Below are 6,527 nucleotides of genomic sequence, written 5' to 3'. Positions count from 1 at the left end.
CATCAGGTCTTTTCCAATGAGTCAACTCTTCACATGAGGTGGCCAAAGTACTGGAGTTTCAGCTTCAGCATCATTCTTTCCAAAGAAATCCCAGGGCTGATCTCCTTCAGAAGGGACTGGTTGGATCTCCTTGCAGTCCAAGGGACTCTCAAGAGTCTTCTTCAACACCACACTTCAAAAGCATCAATTCTTCAGTGCTCAGCTTTCTTCACAGTCCAACTCTCACATCCATACATGACCACTGGAAAAACCATAGCCTTGACTAGATGGACCTTTGTTGGCAAAGTAATGTCTCTGCTTTTCAATATGCTATCTAGGTTGGTCATAACTTTTCTTCCAAGGAGCAAGTGTCTTTTAATTGCTGCAGTCACCATCTGCAGTCATTTTGGAGCCCCCCAAAATAGTATCTCTCACTGTTTCCATTATTTCCTCATCTATTTGCCATGAAGTGATGGGACCAGATGCCATGATCTTAGTTTTCTGAATCTTGAGCTTTAAGCCAACTTTTTCACTCTCCTCTTTCACTTTCATCAAAAGGCTCTTTAGTTCCTCTTCACTTTCTGCCAAAAAGATGGTGTCATCTGCATGTCTGAGGTTATTGATATTTCTCCTGGCAATCTTGATTCCAGCTTGTGCTTCTTCCAGTCCAGGTTTCTCATGATGCACTCTGCATAGAAGTTAAATAAGCAGGGTGACAATATACAACCTTGATGTAATCCTTTTCCTATTTGGAACCAGTCTGTTGTTCCATGTCCAGTTCTAACTGTTGCTTCCTGACCTGCATACAGGTTTCTCAAGAGTCAGGTCAGGTGGTCTGGTATTCCCATCTCTTTAAGAATTTTCCACAGTTTATTGTGATCCACACAGTCAAAGGCTTTGGCATAGTCAATAAAGCAGAAATAGATGTTCTGGAACTCTCTTGCTTTTTCCATGATCCAGTGGATGTTGGCAATTTCATCTCTGGTTCCTCTGCCTTTTCTAAAACCAGCTTGAACATCTGGAAGTTCACAGTTCACGTATTGCTAAAGCCTGGCTTGGAGAATTTTGAGCATTACTTTACTAGCATGTGAGATGAGTGCAATTGTGCGGTAGTTTGAGCATTCTTTGGCATTGCCTTTCTTTGGGATTGAAATGAAAACTGACCTTTTCCAGTCCTGTGGCCACTGCTAAGTTTTCCAAATTTGCTGGCATATTGAGTGCAGCACTTTCACAGCATCATCTTTCAGGATTTGAAATAGCTCAAATGGAATTCCATCACCTCCACTAGCTTTGTTCGTAGTGATGCTTTCTAAGGCCCACTTGACTTCACATTCCAGGATATCTGGCTCTAGGTCAGTGATCACACCATCGTGATTATCTTGGTCATGAAGATCTTTTTTGTACAGTTCCTCTGTGTATTCTTGCCACCTCGTCTTAATATCTTCTGCTTCTGTTAGGTCCATACCATTTCTGTCCTTTATTGAGCCCATCTTAGCATGAAATGTTCCCTTGGTATCTCTAATTTTCTGGAAGAGATCTCTAGTCTTTCCCATTCTGTTGTTTTCCTCCATTTCTTTGCATTGATCACTGAGAAAGGCTTTCTTATCTCTTCTTGCTATTCTTTGCTATTCAACTCATTAGTGTAAAATAAAAACTCTTCTAAATTACCTCTCAAGTCACTGTGCTGTGTCATGAGAAATTCCTACAACTATCATATTTCCTTGAGGGAAAGCCAATTGAAATTCAGCTGAAAACTCTGTGCTCATTTAAATACATTTAAAGGCTATACCTTATGAGATTACATTGAATCATGCTGTTACTCTACAGAAGACATTGAATAAAAATGCAACATACTGCATTACAAAAAGCCACAAAATAATATCTTAAAAACTATGTGTATTTATATATCCCATCTTAATTTGTGCAAATAAGAATCTTATGATATTTCTAAACTGGCTTTTCAAATCAAAATAAACCACACACACATAAGGTAAAGGCTATAAATAACAAATAACAGTTGCTTCCAAAATTAGGGACCCTTGAAAGAGAATTTAAATCAATGTAGGCTCTCAAAGTTGGTTTTTGTTCTTGTTGTTGTTGTTTGTTTGTTGGCCTCACTATATGCGAGATATTAGTTCCCTGATCAGGGGTAGAACCCATACTGCCTGCAGTAGAAGCACAGACTCCTAACCACAGGCCTGCCAGGGAATGCCCTCCAAAGTTATTTGCATATTTGTCCAGACTCTCTTGGTTTCAAGAGACAAAAACTTGAATTAGCTTAAGCCAAAAAAAGCATCATATTAGATCATATAAACAATGGAGGGAAGGGAAAAGTGAATTTGGATGCATCTCCACATTTGCTTTCAGTGAGCATTAGCTCCATTGTCCCCAGCTCTAGGTCACATCTCCACAACCTCACAACAGAGAAAAAGGGTCTCTTCTTTGCCAGATCCACTTAAAACCCTGGGAAAGAACTCATGGCCCACTCAAGGCTGAAGCCACCCTTATCACCAGAAGTAAGAGGAGGAGATACCTGCTGGGAAATTAAAACATACAAGATACCTACAACTGTATTAACTGCTAAATTTCTGCCTAGCATCTTAATACACACCAAACTTTCTCTATATATGCACAGCAAGTTCACCAGCTTTAATGACAATTATTGAAATTCACACCATAAGAAACACTGTGCCAACTATGTACGAGGAATTCTGCCAGCTGATCACGTTTAAGATTCATGACAACCCTGAGAAGTAATTATCATTATCCCCATTTTATAAATAGCAATGATACTCTTCATTTCATAGCTTTCAAGACATAAAAAAGAACCCTGGGAGAGCATCCATTCATTGTTCCTACATGTGCCTGTCTCTCCCTTCTCTTTCACCCACTCTACCCTCCTTCCCCTCCTCTCTCCCTCCCTCCCTTCCTTCCTTCAAAACTGAGTCCTTGAAGACTTTGCAACTGTAGGTAACTGTGATTCTCTCATTTGCTTAGTATTGAAATAAGGCCATTTTTAACAAGTTTCTCAACTCATCCTTTAGAAATATTTTGGGGAAAAAAGAATGACAGTACATAAAGGGTTTGACCTATATTAGCTCCTCTACAGACAGGTCTTTCCAAGGTTATAAATGCTTATCAACTCTCTGTGATCTTTTTTATTATTATTTACTACCATTACAGACCTGGGTTCAATCCCTGGGTCAGGAGGATCTCCTGGAGAAGGAAATGGCAACTCACTCCAGCATTCTTGCCTGGAAAATCCCATGGACGGAGAAGCCTGGTAGGCTACAGTCCATGGGGTCACAAAGAGTCAGACACAACTGAGCAACTTCACTTCACTTACTACCTTTACAAGTTGTCCTAATTCCCTCCTCCTCTTTTTTTAAACAAAGAAAAGTTTCCTTCCATGCACCTCTACTAAAGACTGTAAGATTTTCACCCATGCAACAAATTCATTGCATTATTCATGCAATAAAATATTCAACACATATCTGTTGAGACACTACCAGTTGCTCTCTGCAAGAGTTGAGGACAGTACTGTGAACAAAACAGACATGGTCCATGGCATGGCCTGGCATGACACAACTCCAGGGGGCACCATTCACACAGAACACAGTGCTCCTGCCACAGAGTTTATAGACCGATGGAAGCGTATTATGAACTGTTATCTAATCTACAAATACATTATTACTGTTGCTATAATTATTATTTCTGATCTTGACATGAGAAAACATTTGTAATGGACACAAAAAGTATTAACAGCAAAAGAGAAGACTGAAAAAAATGAGTTACAAAATTTTAACTTTCTGTTCTTTAAAGATACTGTTAAGAGTTAGAATTTTCTGTTTGGGATGATTAAAAAAAAATTGGAAATGGATGGTTAAAGAACATCATGAACATAATTATTACCACTGATTTTTACCCTAAAAAATGGTTAAAATGGCAAATTGTTATATGTATCTTAGCATAATTTTTAAAAAGTAATAGCATAATATAACAAAAACCACAGAACTGTACACTTGAAATCGGTGAATTATATGGCATGTGAATTACATCTCAAGAAAGCTGTTAATAAAATGAGACTACTAAGAGTAATAAGGCAAGCTAAAGAGTAGGAGACAATATTTGCAACATGTCTGACCCAAAAAGGATGTGCCTCTAGGCTATATACTGAATTCCTACCAATCAAAAAGGAAATGAATCATCCCAATAGAAAATTGAACGAGAGACTTCAATACACATTTCATAAAGGAAGATACCCAAATGACAAATAAACTTGTGAAATTAATAATCAGAGAACTGCTAATTAAAACCATATTAAGTGTACTACTATACATTCAACAGGATGGCTACAATTTAAAAGACTAAGAAGGGTGAGGATGTGGAGCACCTAGAACTATCAACTAGCATCAGCAGGAGTACAAAATGCTTCAGTGACTTTGGGAAAAAAGTTCCACAGTTTCTTATAAAGTTAAACAAATATCTACTCCATGATCCAAAAATTACACTTAAGAGAAACAAAAACATACATATCCAGAAGAAACCTATGCAAGAATACTCATAGTAATGTTATTCATTCAAATGCACATCAACAATGAATGTATAAATACTGGACTTCCCTGGTGGTTCACTCCCAATACAGGGATGTGAGTATGAACCCTGGTCAGGGAACTAAGATCCTGTATGCTACAGAGAGTGGCTAAAATAAATAAATAAATGCATAAACAAATTGTAGTATATTTCATGCAGTACAATACTACTCAATGATGAAATGATTGATGGACATCAGGTATGAAGCTCAAAAACTTAATGCTAAGTGAAATAAAGCAAAAGAAAGTATGTTTGCATGATTCAATTTATATGAAGTCTTACAACGGGCAAAAGTAACCTATGATGATCAAAATCAAAACAGTGGTTGCCTGTGGGCTGGCAGTAATTGGTAGGATCAGAAGGGAAATTACTGGGATGAGTGGAACTATATCTTAATTGGGGTATTGTTTACATTGTATATTATTCACATTTCATCAAACTATACACAAGATTTGCACATTTTGTGTGAACTATATCTTAATTCTAAAAATGGAAACAAACTAAATGCTCTTTAAAGTAAAATAAATATAATATATTCATATAATGGCTTCCCAGATGGCTCAGCAGTAAAGAATCTGCCTGCCAATGCAGGAGACTTGGATTGGATGCAGGATCAGGAAGATTCCCTGGAGAAGGAAATGGCAACCTACACCAGTATTCTTGCCTGGGAAATCCCATGGACAGAGGAGACTGGTGGGCTACAGTTCATGGGGTCACAAAGAGTCGAACACGACTGAAGGGACTTAGCACTCAGCCTGCATGCAATAATGAAAATGAGCAGACATGGATGAAACTTGCATATACGCTGTTGAGCAAAATAAATATGACATAGTGGATATGATTATACTTGTATAAAGTAAAAGAAAAATAGTAAAATTAATCTATGGATTTAAAAGTCAGGAGAATTATTACTTTTGGACAGGAGGGCAGGGGATTGATTGGAGGAGAGCCTAAGCAGGATGCTTTCCAGGTGTTGATAGTATTCTATCTCTTCCTTTCTAATCTTGATGGTGGTTAAACAGATTTGTTCACTGTATTCACTTGTTCAGTGAGCTGTTCATTTATAATTTGTGCCTATATATGTTCGGTTCAGTCACTCAGTCGTGTCCAACTCTTTGTGACCTGATGAATCACAGCACGCCAGGCCTCCCTGTCTATCACCAACTCCAGGAGTTCACCCAAACTCATGTGCATCAAGCTGGTAATGCCATCCAGCCATCTCATCCTCTGTCGTCCCCTTCTCCTCCTGCCCCCAATCCCTCCCAGCATCAGAGTCTTTTCCAATGAATCAACTCTTTGCATGAGGTGGCCAAAATATTGGAGTTTTCAGCCTCAGCATCAGTCCTTCCAATGAACACCCAGGACTGATCTCCTTTAGGATGGACTGGTTGGATCTCCTTGCAGTCCAAGGGACTCTCAAGTCTTTTCCAACACCACAGTTCAAAAGCATCAATTCTTCGGCACTCAGCTTTCTTCACAGTCCAACTCTCACATCCATACATGACTACTGGAAAAATCAAAGCCTTGACTAGACAGATTTTTCCTGGCAAACTAATGTCTCTGCTTTTTAATATGCTGTCTAGGTTGGTCATAACTTTACTTCCAAGGAGTAAGTGTCTTTCAACTATATATGTTACATGTCAACAATTTTTTTAAAATTAGTACCACTTGTAAGGGAGACATATATTTTGCACTTAATAATTTATGAATAAGTAAATGGATCTTCAAATATGGAAAACTCAGCAGTGGCCACAGGACTGGAAAAGGTCAGTTTTCATTCCAGTCCCAAAGAAAGGCAATGCCAAAGAATGCTCAAACTACCACACAATTGCACTCATCTCACACGCTAGCAAAGCAATGCTCAAAATTCTCCAAGCCAGGCTTTAGCAATACGTGAACGATGAACTTCCAGATGTTCAAGCTGGTTTTAGAAAAGGCAAAGGAACCAGAGATGA

This window comes from Bison bison, unplaced genomic scaffold (genome assembly GCF_000754665.1).
Source record: "Bison bison bison isolate TAMUID 2011002044 unplaced genomic scaffold, Bison_UMD1.0 scf7180017864282, whole genome shotgun sequence".
In the NCBI taxonomy this organism is placed as follows: Eukaryota; Metazoa; Chordata; class Mammalia; order Artiodactyla; family Bovidae; genus Bison; species Bison bison.
This window is presented reverse-complemented; position numbering follows the sequence as displayed.